This window comes from Ochotona princeps, chromosome 1 (assembly GCF_030435755.1).
Source record: "Ochotona princeps isolate mOchPri1 chromosome 1, mOchPri1.hap1, whole genome shotgun sequence".
In the NCBI taxonomy this organism is placed as follows: domain Eukaryota; kingdom Metazoa; phylum Chordata; class Mammalia; order Lagomorpha; family Ochotonidae; genus Ochotona; species Ochotona princeps.
The window spans coordinates 102,298,047-102,319,400 of record NC_080832.1 but is presented as its reverse complement, the minus strand read 5'-3'; the positions used below and the strand labels follow the sequence as shown (position 1 = coordinate 102,319,400).

The window sequence follows — 21,354 nt, the reverse complement described above, 5'->3', positions numbered from 1 at the left end:
GAACTCTGCATTTAACAGAGACTTCTTTTTTCCTTTTGAAATCAAATGAATAACTAACATGCTCATTTTTGGACAGAGATCTGGGAAACCTTTTTAAGCAGTAATTTTAAAATTACTAATACATTATCAAATGTGCTTTGCATTGGTGGAGCTTCTATTGCTTCCTAGTCTTTCACAAATCTTTCCAATGATGAAAGAGATCATCATTATGATAACAGTGGTCAGTTATCATAATCAGGAAAAGGAAAGAAAAAGAGTCTAAAAGTAGCTTGAGAGGAGAAAGCAAGATGGCAGAATAGAGTGAGGACATGTTAAGATGAATGGGGAAGAATTGAACAAAGAGAAACAGAGAGAGCATCATCGCAAGAAATAGGAGAGAACACGCCGGTGGCAGAGGGACATCTGGAGACCTGTGGACAAGGAAAAGTAGCAGACAGATACCCCTGTGGTGATAAGAGCTCCTCTGGCCGCCAGGTAGGCAGGGAAGATCATGGGAACTCAACTGGTAACTCCAGCTATAGAATTGCAGGTGCTGTTGATTTGTTTAATCCAACCACAAGCAGAAGTAGAGTGGCAGAGCCCTGGCAGATAGGTGTGAGATCAAGGTGGATTTCATTGCCCAAACCCAATCCATCAGTGCCACATTGAGCACCACTTTGAGTAGTGGCAAAGGCTCTGGATAGGAGACAGGAGGAACTGAGCATGGTCATTTTTGGACAGAGATCTAAGCCAAGGGAGAACTCACTTACAGCACAACACATTGCACTGGTCCCCCCGTAATATGAAAAAAAAAATCTATGCAATGGCTGCCACTGACAGCCCTGTCATTTAGTTTAAAGTCACAGCTGATATCTCCCTAATCCTAGGTACTGCTGGACAACAGTGCAGCCACAACATGGGATCACAGGGGACAGAGTCACAACCTGGGATCCAGGGCTAGAGACCATGGTAAAAGTGTAGTGCAGTAGTGCAAGACTGAAATTTGCTGGAGGGAGTGGTGCCAAGTGAAGGCAAATGGACAGCTGGGTACTGAAGAGCATTGGTAAAGTTGACCTGTAGACCTGTGGATAATATAGCTTAAAAATCAGCCCTGAGGAAAAGAATTTACTAATCTGCACTGCAATGGGCAAGAGCAAAGGAAGAAGACACAATGAATGAGGTTCCTGATGTCTCCCTGACAAAGGAGCAAAAGTCAACCTCAGAGTTAGTTGAAAAAGGCATTGAGGAACTGGGAGATAAAGAATCTTCGAAATTCACTATAAAGCTCCTTAAAAATAATGATAAGCACATACAGCAGTTCAAAGAATGTAAGAAATATGTTACATAGGAAATAGCAACATTAAAACAAAATCAACTTGAATTATTAGAAGTGAAGAATTAATACAGCAAAATGAAAATTCAATGGAAGACCAATATAACAGAATGAGAATCTCAGAACTGAGAGACACCATTTGCAATAAAGCTAAACAGTCAGAAAGCTGGAAGAGGAATAGATTAAAGCTAAGAAAAGAATTCAAGAGCTAAGAGTTATGGGAGTTCCTGAAGGCATGGAAAAAGAAACTAGGCTAAAGATGTACTTAGTGAAATAAAATTGAGAACTTCCCAAACATGGAGAAAAAATTTGGAAAAAAATACAGGAAGGGAAGAGAACTCCAAATAGAGTTGAACAAAAGTGATCTTCGCCATAACACATCATAATCAAGCTCGTTTCCATTGAACATAGAGATCCCTAAATATGCACATGAGAAAAGTCAATTAACTTATGCAGAAACCCCAATCAGAAACCCTACAGCCTAGAAGAGAATGGAGTGGCATATTACAGATCCTAAAAGAAAAAATTGTCAGCTCAGAATAACATACCCAGCAAAGCTTTCCTTTGTCATTGAGTATGAAATACAAAACTTCCAAAACAAATAAAACCTGAAAGACTTCACTTCTATGAGACCTACCCTGCAAATGCTGCTTAAAGATGATCTAAAGACAGAGAAAAAAGAATAAGGCCCACCAACTCCAAAAGAAAACATGGGGAATATCTCAATAAAGCAGTGGAAGAAACCTAAATCAAACAATGAGAAACTCAATGCTAAAATGATGGAACCAAGTCACTACCTATTGATATTAACCCTGAATGTAAATGGCTTAAACTCATTAATCAAATAACATAGATTAGCAGACTGACTGGATCAAAAAAAAAAAAAAACCATCAATCTGCTGCCTACAGCCAGCATTCACATCTTACTCACAGAGATATACATGGCACACAGAAAGTGAAAGGATGGAAAATGATAGTAAGGCTGATGGAAAGGCAAAACAAGCTGCTATAGCCATTCTAATATCAGACTTCAATATGAAAAGCATTAGAAGAGATGAAGAGGGCACCACATAATGAATAAGGGATCCATTCAGCAAGAAGAAATCACCATTATAAATGTATATGCACCAAATGCCAAGTCACCTAGATGTATGAAAAAATACTAACAGACTTAAAGGGAAAAATGGACTACAATACGATACATAACACCCCACTAAGCTCAACAAGAAGACAACAAAGCTTATACACATAACAGAATAAATGGGCTTAACTGATATCCAAAGAATCTTGCATGACATTGACACAGAATATAATTTTTTCACCAGTACTTGGAATCTTTACCAGGATTTATCACATTATAGGCCACAAAAACATGTCTCAGCAAATTTTTAAAAATCAAAATCATACCATCCATCTTCTCAGACCAACAAAGAGTGAAACCAGAGACCAACAAGTCAAAACATCCCAGAAGATATAAAAATAATTGGAGATTTAACAATATGCTGCTAAATGAAAATGGTTTATAGAAGAAATCAAGGAACAAATAAATTTCTTGAAATGAATGAATAAAACTTGTGGGATACAGTCAAGGAAGTGTTAAGAGGAAAGTTCATTTCAATTAATGTGTATTCCAAGAAAGTAGAAAAGCAAATGTAAAAAGTAAACGGGTTTATCATACATCTGAAGAAGTTAGAAAAACAAAGGCAAAGCAATCTCAAGATTAGCAGGAAAAAGGAAATAATCAAAATAAGGGAGGAAATAACCAAATAGAGACCAAAAGAACAATACATAAAATCAATGAATTGAAGAGCTGCAACTTTGAGAAACATCAACAAAATAGATTTCCCACTAGCCCAATTGATCAAAATGGGAGAGAAAATATGCAAATCAATAGAATCAGAAATGAAAAAGGGAAATGTAACAATGGATAACTCATATATACATAGGATAATCAGGAACTAAGTAAGCAACTATATGCCAACAAATCAGAAGACCTAGAAACAAATGGGTAGATTTTTGGACACATACAATCTACCAAAATTGAATCATGAAATAGCTAAATTGCTAAATGGACCTTTAACAAGGACAGAGATTGAATCAGTAATTAAATCCCTCCAAACCAAGATAAGCCCTGTACTGGATGGCATCACTGCTGAATTCTACCAAACATTTCAAGATCTTACACCAATTCTCCATAAGCTTACTCAAAACAATAGAAAGGGAGGCAACCCTTCTAAACTCTTTCTATAAAGCCAGTATCACCATAATACTAGAGCCAGTTAGAGACACAAGAGAGAAATGGAACTAAAGACCAATATCCCTAATGAATATAAATGCAAAAGTCCTCAACAAAATCCTAGCCAATAGGGCCCGGCACAGTAGCATAGAAGCTAAAGTCCTCACCTTGTACATGCTGGGATCCCATATAGGCACCGGTTCTAACCCCTGTGGCCCCGCTTCCCATCCAGCTTCCTGCTTGCGGCCTGGGAAAGCAGTCCAGGACAGCCCAAAGCCTCAGGACACTATACCCACATGGGAGACCTGGAAGAGACTCTAGGCTCCATTGAGGGGGCTTCGGGAGTGAATCAACAGATAGAAAATCATCCTCTCTGTCTCTCCTCCTCTCTGTATATCTGACTTTCCCAAAAAAATTAATTAAGTCTTTTTTTTTATAATACTAACCAACAAAATCCAACAGTACATCAGACAGATCATTCACCTAGACCAGGTGAGATTTATCCCTAGCATGCAGGGATGATTTAACATATACAAATCCATAAAAGTGCTATACAACATCAGCAAAATGAAGAATAAAATCTATATGATCATTTCAATAGATGCAGAGAAGGCATTTGATACAATCCAACATGACTTTGGATAAAACTTTCAAGCAAGGGCCTGGCACAGTGGCCTAGCGGCTAAAGTCCTCGCCTTGAATGCCCCGGGATCCCATATGGGCGCCAGTTCTAATCCCGGCAGCTCCGCTTCCCATCCAGCTCCCTGCTTGTGGCCTGGGAAAGCAGTTAAGGATGGTGCAAAGCCTTGGGACCCTGCACCCACGTGGGAGACCTGGAAGAGGTTCCTGGTTCCCGGCTTCGGATCCAGCACAGCACTGGCCATTGCGGTCACTTGGGGAGTGAATCATCGGATGGAAGATCTTCCTCTCTGTCTCTCCTCCTCTCTGTATATCTGACTTTGAGGTAAAAATAAATAAATCTTTAAAAAAAATTTCAAGCAAGATAGGTATAGATGGATCATTCCACAATACAATCAAAGCAATAAATAAAAACTCCATGCCAGCACCTTACTAAATGGGGAAAGATTAGAAGCTTTTCCATTAAGATCTGGAACTAAACAAGGGTGTTTCCTTTTACCACTGCTATTCAACATGGTATTGGAGGAATTCAGATGGAAACAAGGAAATAACTTTATCTCTGTGTGGGAAGCAGAATGAGGAGGGCAGAAAGAGAGGTGGAAGGGTGAATGAATCTCTAAACCTAGAAAACTGTATAATGGAAAATAATATCAGTTTAAATTATAATAAATAATAAAAACAGCATGCTTGACAGGCCAGTTGGATGCATTAGGGAACTGGCATAATACAGTTTCAACCAAAGTTAGACCTAAACATTCTTTGATAACCTGTGTTGGTTGAAAGGAAAAATGCCAATGCCTTATTCTTCGAGAAAGGAGGAGTGGGCAGACAAAACCTCTATTAGGTAGAGGATTATTTTATGAGCAGACTTATGTATTACAAACAATTCAGTATACTGATTTCTAAAATGCACCAACATTTTAAAAACGATTTCATTATTTATTTTTATTGGAAAGGCCGATTCACATAGAGGAGAGACAGAAAGAATGATCTTCTATCCACTAACTCACTCTTCATATGACCACAATGGTAGGAATTGAACTGATCTGAAATAAGGATCCAGAATTGTCTTTCTGGTCTCCCATGTGGATGCAAGCTTTGGGCCATCCTCTATTGTTTTCTTGGGCCATAAGTAGGGAAGTAGATGGTAAATGGAGCAACCAGGACATTAACTAGTAATCAGGCACTTGGGGCTGGAGAATTAACCAGTTGAGCTAAAGTATCAGCCCCACAAACAACATTTTTAAGGAATAAAAACTACTTTCCCTGAATTTTTTTTTATTATAATGATACTTAAATGTATAAAGAACTTAATTTCTTTTAGCTACAGCTCATATGAAACTGTCAAACTCCAATTAAATGTTTCAACAACATATAAACCACATTTTAGAACCAACCACATTCAGATTAACAACACTGATAATATTTTGCTAAAAGCAGCCCTCCCTTCTCACTTTGATTCCAACACTGAATACTGCACTGCGGGTGTTTGGGAGACCAGATGCTCCCACCACATACTCAGCTGAGGACTCTCCTCCCATATTTCTCCATTTTACAGAGACAGGGTGCCCCATAGCCATGCATCCTTCACATGAAGTGAATTACATTATTCCTTCCCATTAAGTCCATGACAACTGAAAGAGCACTGACACCCACTTGATTGCAGATAAAAACAAGTGCAGGCCTAAGATGATGTATCAGCATTACTGATTACAAAGTAGTTATCCAAAATATCCAGAATAGGCTCAGAACATTTTAGTCTCATGTGGTTCCCCAAGAAATGTCTCTACAAATCCCACTTTAATATGGTGACAAGGACTGGTGGGTTATGGAAAAAGACCCCATTGGAGAGTCCCAACTCTTTACATTAATGACTTGTACCTATAAGTAATTTGCGCTAGTGACTGGACTTCAGTCTCCTCATCTAGCGAATGCTGGAATCAAATCAGAATGTAGCTTTCTGAGATGTTGGGAGGACCATGTGCAATAACAAGTGGAAAGTCCTTAAACTGCTACCTGGTACCAATGCTGCTCCTATTATTGCTCTACAGTCAGATTCCATAAGACAGCAAAGAATATACTACTGTACACAAGCAAAAATTCAGAATAATTTGAGTGTGAGACAGAAGATACTTTTAACATGTCTGCCCTTGGAAAATTTAGATATTGCTGTCAATCAGATATTCTGCCTTCGCTGTAATCATGCTATGACACTTTGTCATATTTATAAAAAAAGCCTATTTGTACACACAAAGTGAAAGGAATCAAACATCTTGTGGAGTCACTTATTTTTAAAGCTAACAATTGTGCAAGAACAAAAATTTAATGACATTTGAAGGTGTTGATGTCTTCAACTTTGTAATTCTCAATTATTTTGAGTGGAAAAAATGAAACATCAGTTCATTTGCCATCAAACTGGTGCCTATCACATGCAAGTTATTGTAGTGAGTGCTAACAGACACAACAACTGTGATTGTGTTGGCATAGCCTTCACCTTTGGAGGACTTACTGTCCAGGAGAAATGAAGGTAAACAAGGAAGGAGTTCCAAGTCTACTTGACTCTAACTTCATTAAAGATGGGGATTACTTCCCACTGGTTTGTATACCCCAGGGGGCATCACAATCCATGGTATATTGTAGGGCTAAAAGAATGAATGATATAGATAGGTTATATTATGTATGTATCATAAACACAGGTTCAACAAACACTGACAGTTCTTTTCAGAAAATCTGGAAGAGATGGAATTTGAAAAAAAAAAAACCTGAATTCAAAGCAATAGAAATGGGAGAATGTACAATTAAGATTTTACATCATTGCAATGTGTTCTAAATTAGTTTTCATTAGTAAAAAGGTTCTTATTCGGATGATTATTATACCCAACATTTCTATAAACACTCTATAGCTGCAAATTGTAGGCAACTGCTTATTAGTTTGTTATTTATTACAAGGGCTTTTCATTTATATATAAACAATTTGGTGGTTCATTATTTATTAGAATAGGAAGCTGAATAAATAATATCTAGTTTCCAGCAGCTGTGTCTCAATTATTGCTATTGGTCTCCTGGGGTTATCTAATAAGTCACTATAAAAAAGTCAATTTGCAACTAGGAAAAGAAATGTGTATATTTGGCAGCATTCACATCACCATGATTGGCAATAGATAACAACTGACAGAAACCCTATGAAGTAGAAAAAATAATTTCAGCATGACATTAGTATATTGTCTTAAAAATACATCAAATGCTTACACCAATCCCAGAATGAGCAAAGTGGTATAAGAATAGTTTGTCTCGGCATTGATTGAGACACTATGATGGGTGCTATCTTAATTGTGAAACCCTATAAGCAAACAAATATATAATCCTATTGATGATTTGGAAAATTGTTAAAAGGACTGATGTGATCCAAAAAGGAATAAACTTGAATTCAAAGCATATGGCTAAAAAAACCAAAAAAACAGCATTCATATCTCCAAAACTAAACATCATCCCTTCTTTTTAAAGACGGAAGCAAGTCTACATCTTAATGTTTTCTTCATTTTTAGAGAGGAGGAAGTATTCTTTTAAATTCCCAAAGCCTTATGATTACTGAAATGAAAATGTAAGAATGGCAGCAAAACTAAACTCCCCAGACTGAGTCAGAGGGAGGATCTGCCTTCATCTTGGACCACTTGTTTCTCTGAAAATGGAATAAAAATAGAAGAAAGCATATGGTCCCCCAGGGGATGGAGAAGAAAGTTGGCTGCTGTGATCAGCTGGGAAAGTGACCACCTCAGGCTCCCATATATATGGAAATGAGCTCTGAATAACTGGGTAAAAGTCCAAACTGGCTAAAAGTCTCTCCTTATAGGAAAGAAAATGTATCTTACAGATATGCCCTTGAAATACTGTAAAAATATCTAGGATTGGTTTTCATAAATAGCCATTAGCATACTTCTAATTTTGTGTGGTTAAAAATGACCTCTTCAATATCACGTCTTGACTTGAATTGTAAGACAATAGTCAGGAATGGTTGCAAGGACATCACAGTGACTGACCTAACTGGAAGAATTTAAATAGATGTTAAAAAGAAACACAGAAAGCATGTCTGGTCTTAGTCACTCAAGACAAAAGCCTTTGTGACGAGAGCAGGTACCTTCAAACATCACACCTACAAAGTCATGTTAAAAAATAAAACAAGAAGCTTTGTGAGCAGCCACCACGCTTGCAGATCCCCAAGGGCATTCCACGAATCACAAAAGCTCATTCCCCTGGGTGCTTACCCATGTGGCTTCCTGGGAGGTGATCTACTAGGTTTCACAGCCAAAAGCAGAACATGCAAAGAGCCACACCAGCAAAACCACTCCTGGGTATCCTGACAGGGCCACCAGGGGTCTACCCCACACGCCACGCAAGCTGCTTGTTCATGAAGACATAAACAAGTTCATCCAGAGAAGACCTTAATTTCCTTTCATCACCATCTGAGCAGCTCTCATGCTGTGTGAAGGGAGTGGTTGTAGCTTGAATCCAGGTGATGTGGGTCCTTGGGAACAGTGGGGAGCTGTAGGGATTTATCCTTCTTCCCCACCCTGATGCAAAGTTGACCTTTCCAAATCCATCAGCACACGTGTGGGGTCTGAGAAAGCTTTCCTAAGCTTCCAGAAAAAAAGTCACTGGGTCACCACATGCTGCACACAGAATGAGAAGGAAATCTCCTCCCCTCAATCCCCACCCAGATAATCTCTCAGGAGGTAGAAAGCAAACCATCCAGAGTGCTTGCCAAGAACTCTCAGGGAGTCTTCCTGTGCTGTGATGCTTAGAGCCAGGTACCAAGGTGAGCCTTTGAAAATCTCAGTAAATATTTCCCTTTCAAGCTTCCCCTAAATGTCACCTTGTCAGATTTGGAAGTTTAGTGCTAAACAGCTGTGTGTAGAATAGAAATCATCAAGAGACATAGAAATAAGAAAATAAAAGATATCAAATAAACATTTGCATCATAACATCAGTTGCTGAATATCTTCCTCAACCAAAATGTAACCTTTTTAAAGTAAACAGTAGCTTATCTATTCTAAAAGATCAAATGAATATCCTTAATGTTCACAGCAGGAAAAAAATTCACATTCATGATTTTATACTTTGTTTTCCTTTGTCTTGTCAAGGCTGAGACATTTTGCTCTTGAGCAAAGAAAATTTTGTTTGAAATGCCATGAATTTATTTGAAGATACCATTCCCTGTTTCATAATTCATATGCTCAGACATGTGATCAACTAATTTATTTTCAAAAACTGTTGTTATTTACTTAAGAGGCAGAGAGAAAGAGAGGAGAGAGAGAGAGAGAGAATTTCATCTATTGATTCACTCTCCAAGAGCTAGAATTGTGCTGAAGCCAGAAATGGAAGCTGGGAACAAAAGCCACATCTACCTGATCACCACTGCCTCCCAGGGTCTGCATATCTGAGAAGTTGGAGCCAGAACCCAAATCCACGAAGCCCAATGTGGCACACCTTAGCCACATCTTAGTCACTAGGTTAAATGTTCATTCTCACTAATTTTTTTCTTAACAAATTATTGAATCTCAAAAGTGAAGTACAAATTGGACATTGAGTATTCTGGCTCAATGCTGCTACTGGACTTTAGGCTTATAATAGCTGTTAAGTGTGGCATCAACATTGTGGCAGAGCAAGTTAAGCCGCTGCTTGCATCATTAGTATCCCATTTATGGGTGCCAGTTCAAGTCCTGGCTGCTATACCTCTGATCCAGTTCCCTGCAAATGTGCCTGGGAAAGCAGTGGTTGATAGCCTAAGTACTCTCACCTCCCACATTAAAGACCCAGCAGGAGTCTGGGAACCTGGTGTCCACTTGACCCAGCTCAACCATTGCAGCCATTTGGGGAATAAACTACAAGATTAGGAGAACTCCGTCATTCTACATGTCAAATAAATAGATAACAGGGAGAATAACTATAGATGTCAAAGTAAAGAATTATGCTAATTTAATCTGTTTTACAGATAACTTCGTAGGGAAAGTCATTCAAATTAGTTATCCTAGCTTCCCCAAATGGCCCATATCATCACAATAGCCGATACAGTAATCTCAAAAGAGAAGTATAAATTGGACATTGATTCTTCTGGCTTGATTCCACTAGCAGATTTTTATTTTTACTGGAAAGAATAATTTGACTAGTTAACAAATTAAAACTACAATAGAGTATACCTACATCCCACATTGAAGTTCCTGGGTTCAATTCCTGGCTCCAGTATCTTTCCCCCAGTTTCTTGTTAATGCAGACCCTGGGAGGCAGTGATGATAACTTGAGTCATTGGGTTCCTGTCACTCTTGTGACCTGGGATGAGTTCCCAGCTCCCACCTTCGTCCCTGTCCCAGCCATGGATATTCCGGGCATTTATGTAGTAAATCAGTGATTGTGAGCTAACTCTCTCTCCCCCAACTCACCGCAACTATTTTAAATAAATAATTTTAAAAATATATATACTTTTTTATCTTAAAAAAAAAGCAACACTTTCTTCACAATTGGAAACCTCTTTTGCCAAATTGAGTGGCGAAGCAACACTGGACTGGTACTCAGTCAGAGGTGGCTTGCTCTGTTCTATTTCATATGAACACTAAAAACCCAACAAGCTGCACTGACAGCTGCTGGTGACCCTGCCGCACACAGGCTGCAGCAGCCATACCAGGCCACTGACAACAGAGCCATTAGGAGGAAAGCTCATCCACTGCAATCAGCTTTCCTACAAACACACAAGCTTGCTAAACACACTCGGCCTGCATGCTGCACAGAGCCTAATGCCCTTGAACCAAATGCCAGAGACAAATATTTCCGTTCTGGATGTTGTCTCTGGAGAGAATTAATACCACTCAGTTCTTATCTGCATCAAAAAAAGTGCATGTAAACGGACACCTGCATTCTCAAACACTGCTCCTAGGAATGTTAATTAGCACAAACTGAAGAAGCAGTTAGAAGCAATGTCAGCATAGAGGGAATACCTTTAAAACTCCCATGCATTTAACATCTGCTGCTAGCAACATAACCTAAAAGAAGAACCCCAAATATTCAAAAATCTTGCTCAACGATATTCATCGAAGTATTGTTTATGATATTTTGGTTTGGCACCACGTGAGTGTTCACCTTTGGAAGAAGTGGTAAATGAATTATAGTACAATGATACATGGTAATAATAGGTGTTGTTGATCTTACATGAAAGCTTATTTAAAATGTTTGGTAAAATACCTACAGGGGAAAATTCTATATGTTATTTTTTTAATTCTATAAAAATAACTTATAAAAAAAAACACCACAACACTAACAGCAAAAAGTATTCATTCAAGATGAAGTGCATAATTTTTTTTATTATCATTTCAAAAGCAGAGAGACAGTCACAGAACTCCCATATCTGCTACACTTCACAAATATTTTTAAGTATCTGGGCCAGCGCTAAGACTGGGACAAGTGAACTGAAGCCGGGTCTTCTACATGGGGGGCAGGAACCCAGTTACTGGAGTCAACATTACTGTCTCTTATGGCTGCACTAGCAGTTTTTTCCTGATGTCAAAACCCTACAACTTCTTATTTTTTATTTTATTTTCATTGCTATTTTAATTACATTAAATGAATAGATTTCATATTTGTCACAATGATTTCAATTTTCTCTTTTTATAATTCTCCTATGTGATTAAATATATATATGTGTGTGTATATATATGTATATATATGTGTGTATATGTATATATGTGTATATGTATATATATACACACACACACACATATATATCTCACAAATAAGAGGGCAGGCATTGTGGTTTAGTGCGTAAACCCACCTCCTGTGATACTGTGATACTGACATCCCACATTGGTACCTGTTGGTACCCTATCCTCTCGACGTCTGACACAGTTCCCTACTTACAGCTTTAGAAGCAGCAGAAAATGGCCCAGGTCATGTCATTTGGCCCCTGCACCCATGTGAGAGACCTAGAAGACTCTCCTGACTCCTGGCTCCAGATCAGCTCAGCTCTGGCCATTGTGGCCATTTAAGGAGTGAACCAGCTGATGGAAGATCTCTCTTTCTCTCTCTCCCTCCCCCCCACCTATGTGTGTGTGTGTGTTTGTGTGTGTTTCTCCTTCTCTCTGTAAATCTGCCCTTCAAATAAAAACAAATAACTCTTTAAAGAAAGAAAGCACATATGTGGGCATTTTTTAAAGTTTCTGGAAAACATGTATTAATGAAAAATTATTCATGAATCTCACAATATTTTGGTATCAAAATATTACCTATGAAAATGTTGACTATAAAGCAAGTATGCCTGAATTTCAAAAACTTTTTGCATCAAAATAAATGGCACTTTCAATTCCATTGTTTTCTACTTTTAAAATAATCCCTAGATGTCCAAGAAAAATAAACCATTAAAAAAGAGAACCAGGGAAAAGAGTTGGAAGGTTTCCTGCTGAGTGGATTGACCTTAACAGACATTAGGAAATGTCTCTACACTGCTGGGACAGACCTCGTGTCCTGTCACATTTGGTATAAGCACAGGTGACGACTCCTCTTGTTCCACATCACGCCTGTTCCTACTTGAATAGTAACTTTGACATCTGGCCTCATCAGTGTGGACTGAGATACCCTCTCACAATTCCGTCTGTTTTGAAAACCACACCCTTCTTCCCTTTTACCAGCTGGACCCTGTCCCATCTACAGTGTGAGTGCCTCATCCTGGCTTTGCCTGCTCTGGCCCACCCTTGGTACCAACAATTACATAGGTTACTCCCAAAAGAAATAAGTATTTATACCAAAATGAAAGGACAAGGACATACAGTTTTCCTAATGCATTATTTTAAAAAGAGCATATTTGTGTGGGGGAGGGACTTTGGGGAGGGCAGCAGGAGAAATCCCAGAGCTTATGGAACTGTATCATAAAATAAACTTTTTAAAGGTATTTATATACAGCTTCTCCCTACCCTCACAGATCTGGTCTTACACCAGGCCCAGCAATAACTCATCTCATTAGGAAAGTGCTAATTTCCTAATTTCACAGATAGGAAACCTGTAACCCAGAGGCCTGGCAATGTTATCCTCCTGATCTTTAGGGTGTGCTGCAGGGCAAATGGTGATGACGTTACCAATGTCCTAGAACTTCTGTAAGGATTAAATCAGATAGCATATGGAGAAAGTGTCTGGATGGGGTAGCATTCAACAAATGCCAGCTCCAGTGACTGTTAGGTCATGGGAAGCTCAAGGTCGCATAGCTGGGAAATGACAGCACTAGGACTGGAATCCAGGCACTAACATGTCAAGTCCTTGCTTCGTGTACTTCATTCCCAACATTTTAAAAGAAGTTTTCAGGCTTAACCCATGACCTCAAGGAAAATGCTTTATAGCAGGAAAATCTTGATCACATACAAAAAAAAAAAAAAAAAAAAAGAAAGAAAAAAGAAATTTCTCCCAAAGAACTAAGACAAGGGTAATAAAAAAAGTGAGGATCTTATTCTAAAATTATGGGTGCAATTTTGTTGACCAATAGCTAACATTTAACTGTCTTTCTATACTTGCAATCTTAGAGCTTAGGAACTCAGTGCTTCAAACTAATTTGAGTATGACAAAATATGAAAACATGGCTCTTCTTTACCATTTTGCATTCCGGCAATGAGAACTATAGGAAGTTTGAAATATTATGGAAAACATCTCTTTAATTTCTAGAAAGTACCATCATAATCACGTATTTCATTATTTTAAAGGACCTAAAAACAGCATCAGTTAAAGATTAAGGCTGCTTCTAGTTTTGTTGGTTTTTTTTTTTTTTAAAGATTTATTCATTTTATTACAGTCAGATAGACACAGAGGAGGAGAGACAGAGAGGAAGATCTTCCATCCCATGATTCACTCCCCAAGTGAGCCGCAACGGGCCGGTGCTGCGCCGATCCGATGCCGGGAACCTGGAACCTCTTCCGGGTCTCCCACGCGGGTGCAGTATCCCAATGCATTGGGCCGTCCTCAACTGCTTTCCCAGGCCACAAGCAGGGAGCTGGATGGGAAGTGGAGCTGCCGGGATTAGAACCGGCGCCCATATGGGATCCCGGGGCTTTCAAGGCGAGGACTTTAGCCGCTAGGCCATGCCGCCGGGCCCGTTGTTTTTTTTTTTTTTTTAAATCTGTTCTAGAGCTGGCATTGTGCCATAGCAGGTGAAGTTGTTGCCTTTGAGGCTGGCACCCCATATGGGTGGTGGTTTGAATCCCAGCTGCCCCACTTGTAAGCTGGTTCTCTCCTAATACACCTGGGAAAGCAATAAGGTATTTGCTGTGAACCCAGATGAAACTCCTGGTTTCAGGCTCACCCAGTCCTGATCTCTGAGGTCATTTGGGGAGTGAACTAGCAGATGAAAGCTCTCCCCCTCTCTCTCTCTCTCTCTTTCTCTTTCTCTTTCTGTATCTCTATCTCTTCCTCTCTATTTCTTCCCTTTAAATCATCTTTAAAAAAATGTTTCATTAGTGAATTTAACCTAAAACAGGTGACACTTTTCAGCAAATGGGGTCCCCATACCTTGTCTCCCAGCTAACAGATACGTGGAATGGGAAGGTAGACTATTCTTACAGACAAACTTTCCTGTCTTGTACTTTTCATGAGCTGTCCCCCTTCAACAACCATCTTCTATCTCAGAAAGAAGTCCATATTAGAGTTACACACTCTCAAAGCACTTTAAATATGTGAATGCCTGCATTATTCATGAATCAATTACTCCCTTAGATAGAAAGGAGCTTTGATGTTACATAAAACGGAGTTCAGAACTCATCTTTTGCTAGCTTAGAGGAGAAGGCAAATCCGTTTCTTAACAGCAGTACAAAATATGCAATAGAAAATAGAACAGAACAAGATAAAAGGTATGGGGACTCTTGGAAACTCCATGACTTCATCAAGGTTTCCACTTTGGCCTTGATTTTCTTGCAAGTTAATGTGAGAATAACAACAGGGCCTGCCTTATAAGGTTTTGGAGAATAAAATATGGATAATCCACAACGTGGTTAAATGGATAACCCACATAGCTTCCTTGTGCTCAGCATGCAGTAAGCACTATAAAAATGTTAGACATTATCATGTGAACATTTCATAATCAAAGGCAGAAAGCTCTTCAGGAAGTTGAAGGCATTAAGCATGAGCACATACAAAAAGGCCCAGCCAACTGGAAGTCACTCCATCTTCCCATGTTCCATGTGGTGATCATGGATTCAACCAACCCTAGGCAAAGCTATTTCTTTACGGAGTTTTTTTTTTTTTTTAAGCTAGCAAAAGTGTTCTAAACTGTGTTTTATGTAACATCAAAGTTCCTTTCTACCTAAGGGAGTCATTGATTAATGAATATTGTAGGCACTCGAGTGTCTAGAACTCTTAACATGGACTTCTTTCTGAAATAGAAGATGATTATTGGGGCGGGGGACTCATGAAACATACAAGACAGGAAAGTTTGTTTTCTGGAACACTCTGCTTCCCTTTCCACATGTCTGATACTCAGGCGGGGACAAGGAATGGTGATCTCATTTCCTGAGTATTCTGAGGGAGGCCAACGTTATGTTACCTGTTTCAGTCCTCCCAAGAACTTTGCAACATGGATACTGATGATCTCACCTGGAGAAGAGGAAACTCTCTCATGGACTTCAATAGGTATCAAGTAAAGAAAATGACTAATGACCATAGATATTCATCTACTTTGTCTCCCTCCCTGATCTCAGCACCCCAACAGTTCCACTCTATGGGCTGTTTCACATCTAGGTTTAAAGGACAGGGCACCATGGGAGTTAATCCTCTTAGAAGTACTCTCATTTTAAAAGTGACCAGGTCGGGCACTCTTAACCCAAATCAATGGCTTCAGCAGATTTGAGACAGAAGTACTTCTAGTACTTCTAGTGCCTCCTTAGAGAGCATCTGCCCAATCTTTTCTCCCATTAAAAATATGGATTTAGTAACTAAGGACTGGGGGGGGGGGCTATGACTTTGTACAAGTTACACAATAAGTCAGGTGTGGATCCCAGGTAAGACCCAGGACCCCTGACTCAGTCCCATCTTGTTTTATAGCATGAGCCACAAACATTCAAACACAGATTAAAAAGCACATAGCAGGCTAAATGGGAATCATATCAATGTTATAAATTCACCTTGGCATTCAAAACGCTGATCAGAACTTTGGCGTTTTCACTTTGTGTACCTCTCACCAACTCTGAGTGAGGCTCCGGTTTCCTCTTTGGCCTTGATCTTCTTGCAATTTACATGAGAATTACAATAGGGCCTGCCTTGGAAGATTATCACGAGGATGAATTGTGGATAATCCACGTAAGGCTCTAGTTTCTTTGTATTCAGCCTGCAGTAAGCACTGAATAAAAGTTAGGCAATATTGTCATGAATATTGCTATTACTACTAGCAATCGTTTAAAAAACTTAATGCTTTAATTTTGCTGGATAAAGGCATTACCAGCTTTCTGCTCTCAAGTTAGCCTAAACAGCCCTAAACAGTCTCAGGAATATGGAGAGTTAGGGTAAGTAGAAAGCTAGCAGGCTAACCAGGAAATAGGAGTTCCAAGCATGTCATGTTGATGGACAAAATAAAACCTCATCATCTTTCTCAAGCCTGTCCTGTTTTTAATTTTACTTCTTAACTCAGTAAGAGTTAAAAAGCTACTTGTCTATCTAGACCTCCCAGCTTTTCATTCCTTATCACCACCCAGTTGGATCCTCAGGCCTTAGAGTTTCCTTCAAATATGGTTTTCCCCACAGAGAGTTCAGGCACTTGATTCAGGCACATTCCACTTCATGATTTTTCCCCCACCTAGATCACTCTAGGTTGTCTAAAATTAGAGTTCATGCCTTCCTCCTTCCCACTTTTGAATTCACTTTTGTAAGACAGAGTTTAAATTAAATCATTCCTTTCAACAAAGGCAGAATGAGTTCTCCTCAGCAGGGTGTATCCACAACTTAAGTTCACTGAAACCTCTCTAAACTTTCTTGCTATCCCCTCCTCTGAGAACACGTAGGTGCACTTGAACATGACCTTTCTGCCATTTGCACCTGCTACTCTTTCAAGGCAAACTATCCAGCCCCTTCTCTAAAGCACACCTTAACAGTACAAGGAATCCAATTCAAACAAACACTCTTCTGCAAGATCCCCTCCACCCTTGGCTCCTACTGAATGTGCTCCAATCTCCGTGTGCTAAATCACTATCATTTATTCTCTTTGTGTGTGTATGGGATTGATTTTCCAGGAGACATGAGCCTCATTATTTTAAGCTCCTGGCTCAGAACTACACAGCACCTATCTAATCACTATGTGCTAAACAAATAGCAATTGAATCATTGGTGTGGATGATAGAGAAAGAAACAGGAAAATGAGACCTCAGTGACTACAAAGTTGGTCACAATAAGGCAAATGCTACTTTCTGCTCTACATGTGACTATCTGCAAATGATCATGCAAGTGGTGTTTAGCGGAGTGTGAGGCATACTTGCCAATGAGACAGCTCTCCAGTTTCCACTTCTGCTTGTTAAAAAGCTCATCATTGGGGAAACTGCCTCATCCTCCCAGATTTAGGTGTGTTCTGGAGGATCTGCACACGTCATGTGTCTTAAAAGCTCTCAGAATCTGGTAGTTCCAGCTAAGGATATTTTCCTTATATTTTCCTATAATTCTATGGATTGCATTCAGGTACCAGTAGGTGCCCGATAAGTGCTGATGACATTCCCAGTGGATTTAAAAGCAAAGTGCAACCCATGTTTTAGATGAACTGAACTCCATGGCCAATCAGACTTAACATAATAGCTCTAAAGCTATCGGAAATCAATGAGCAGACTGAAAAGCAGCCAAATATTCACTCCGCTGCCTTCTTCCACAGTTCAGTGTTGACCTGCTTCTTAATCCTTTCCAGTTTCTTGGCATTGCCAGCTTCATTGTGCTTCCAGAATGGAGTCTTCCAGTTAGCAAGTATTGCCTTGTGCCTGTGCTACATTTGCCCTGTTTTTTTTTATTAATTATTTCGCATTATGTGACAGTTTCATAGGCTCTGGGAATCCTCCCACCCCTTCCCACGCCCCTCCCCCCTGGTGGATTCCTCCACCTTGATGCAGTATTACAGCTCAAATTCAATCAAGATTCTTTCCTTGCAAATGTATACCAAGCATAGAGTCCAGCTACTTATTGTCCAGATGGGTTGAACAGTTTCTTGGGGAGACCATTTCTGGTCCAAAGTTAGAGCTGGCAGAATATCATCCCAGTCAATTAAGAGTCCCAATATAACATCAACAGCAATTTGCAACATTATGGAATTGACATGGTTTTGAGTAACCAGTATGTTAAAAAAAAAAAAAAAAAGCAAGTTCTTGATTATCCTAAAATCTGCCAAGAACAGCAAAATTGTACTTCAACACAACAAATGGCTAAATACTAAAATGAAATAGACACAAGACAGCTGAATGGTACCTTATAGCCATTTTAAGGTATATAGCAGCCGGTCCTGTCTATAAACTAAAATTGAAATGTCAATGAGCTAATCATAGGTTGTGGTTAAGAACTTGCCCTGTTTTGAAGCTGATGTAATTAAGGACGATGGAGGTGTGAAAGTTGAGTTGCATGATAAGGATGTCCCACTTTTCCCGAAGTCTCCCCTCTGCAAGGTATCTAGGATGCTGGCAGAAGGGAGGGAGAAGTGCTGACTGGAATCTTATAAATCCCGGAATCCTTTCCTCCCCAACTGTGGGAAATTCTGGGATTGGCTATTAAAGGGAACTCTGGAACTCTGCTTTTACTAAAACAAGACAACTTTGGCAGTGGAGCATTGGGAGTATTTTCTGTACTCTTGTCCCAAAGGAAGAAGAGGCACATTGTCAAAGCAGACATTCTCCTAGAATTCATTTTGGCCTACGAAAATGACAGCGGTGCCTTGGAGAATAAATCATTAACTAAAAATCAAACCCAGGCACCTTGGAAACCAGCAAGACTGGGAGGCAGCCCAGGGATCAGGTGGCTGGGATTTGCCTCTTTCCTCTAATGACTTCTGGAGGGAAGCATCTCACAGGGCAGGACAAACCCGGCACAGAGAGCGTCTGTCCATTTCACTTTTCAAACTTGAAGTTATTTTTAGATGACCCAAGCCCGCTAATCCCAAGCAGGAGGATTCTCAAACCGCTGTGTGTACCTCAAAGCCCCATCCCCTCCACTTAAGCATTGCAAAGAAAAAAGGTCTCTGTGCTCTTCTTGGCTCTTTGGTTCATGCCAGCCTCTCCCTATTCCCCTCTCTAACCCCTGTCCAGGGGATCTCAGTCGTCACTTTGGCTTCTCTACTTATGCACCTGCTGCTGCTTCTGGGGGGTGGGGGGAGGCTAACCCTTGGGCCTCAGGAATGGGGAAGGGGCTACCTGAGGTTCCCTAGACGGGGTTCACAAGAGCCTGTGTTCTCCACGGCCCCGGTGGGAACCTGCCACAGAATCCGAAACAATCTCCCACTCCCGCTGCCCTGCCCAGCCCCCAAACCTAGCCGCGCCTGCCCAGCCCTCGCTGTGGCCCCCTACTCCCGGCAGGGCACTGCGCTCCAGCCCCAGCGGGACAGGGTGCAGGGCCAGTATGGTTACATAACCGACCTGCTGGGCGTCCACGATGCGCCGGTGGAGGCAGCGGCTCTCACGATCCGCGGGGGCCACCGAGTGCCGGCGCGGCGCTGCCCACTCACCTGCCGGCCCGTGAGAGCGCGCGGGGGAGGGCGCAGGGCGCGGGGCCCGGGGCCTGGGCGTGGGACCGAGCGCGGCGCGCCCCGCCTCCCAGTCTCGAGGTCCGTGGGCCGGTGGGTCTGTGTCTTTTGCCCGCTGCTCCCTGCAACCTCCGCTGCCGTCACCCGGGACAAAGCGACTCCGGGGAGGGGCCGAGCCGGCGGCTCTCGCAGGAGCCAGCAGTGATGGGCGCGCCCCCAGCTCCGACTCATCCGGCCAACCTCCAATCAGACCCCGGGAAACCGAAAGCCCCTGCTTGGCCTCCACTCATCTCCTCCCTCCTGACCCGGTGCCCTTCTCTGTTCCTCACCCACTCCACCTCCCGGACTCCCACCCTGTCCTGAGCCCCATTTCTCGTCCTTTCCCGTGTGGGGATCCGGGAAGTGGGGGAGGTTCCTGGAGGGAGGTCTCCTGGGCTCCTATATGGGAATGTGGGGGTCTGTCTGGGGATCGAAGTGAGGAGGGGACGCTACTGAAGCTAAAGATGATTGAACAGCGTCAGCGGAGAAGAAACTGACACAGCTACAAACTATGGCTGGAGGGTCGTGAGAGATTCTAGCAGCACCAAGGAGTCCCCTGACTCCAGCTAACCCGAGCAAAGTCGCCTACCCCTCGCGCGTCCTCTGCGCCGGGCAGGCGCTAGTGCCCCTTGCTGAAGCCCTGGACCGGGCCCAGCCGGGCTGAAGGTGCCCTGCGCGGGCTCTGGCATTTCGCCAGTGTTCGCTGGCCTCGGGACAGACCGCACTGGGGCGTTCAGAAGTCCCATTGTGTGAGAGCCCGTGACACCAGGAGTGAGAGGCTATTCTCAGACCATCCCATGGCGATCATAGTAAAACAGAACCCAGGTACATCCTACAGTCAAAACGTCGACGCCACTGGTGGAAGTCTGTTTCTCAAAAGCAGCCAGTTCAGAGGGGCCAGGGGGCCAGGGGCTTTTAAGGGTGGATTGCCAGCAACAACACCAAGTTCCACAGCAAGAGCATGCCAGTTATATGGGAAAAGGAAGGAACAGGAGCCTGCAGACCAACGGGAGGGAGGGAGGGAGGGAGGGTTGAGCAAACTTAAATTGGTTTTGTGTTCAGTTATCTTTCTTGTTGCCACTCAGGTAGGTCTTTTCCTGTGTTTCTTCTTTCTTTTCCTCATTACAAAATTCCACCGAAATCGTCTATTAGTTTCACATTTTTCCTTCCCAAACCCACAGAACCCTTCTCTGCTTTTTTTTTTTAACAACAACAACAACAACAACAACAACAACAAATCAGGGAAAAAGCTCAGCTTTTCTGATTAGTCTGTGCTTATATAAATAAACAGAATTTCAGTGTTGAAAAAGACCCTCCACATCTCTTCTCCACTCTTTTTCAGCTAGCATAAATCATAAGTACTCACTGACTCAGATTTAGATATATTATTGTTTGGGACAGAATTGTCTGTAAGAG

General features: G+C 41.2%; 1 protein-coding gene across 3 annotated transcripts in view; it reads right to left on the bottom strand.

The window, feature by feature from the left end:
* Positions 1 to 20,075, bottom strand: part of RCAN2 (regulator of calcineurin 2) — a 263,810-nt gene extending 243,735 nt beyond the window's left edge. The window contains exon 1 of one of the 3 annotated variants that reach the window (XM_058662292.1): positions 19,793 to 20,075. The gene's annotated coding sequence lies outside the window, so the exon portion shown is untranslated. Of the gene's footprint in view, positions 1 to 10,385; positions 10,500 to 19,792 lie in introns of those variants that run through there. The other 2 variants (XM_058662290.1, XM_058662294.1) reach the window with 2 other exon arrangements.
* Between the last annotated feature and the right edge of the window lie 1,279 nt (positions 20,076 to 21,354).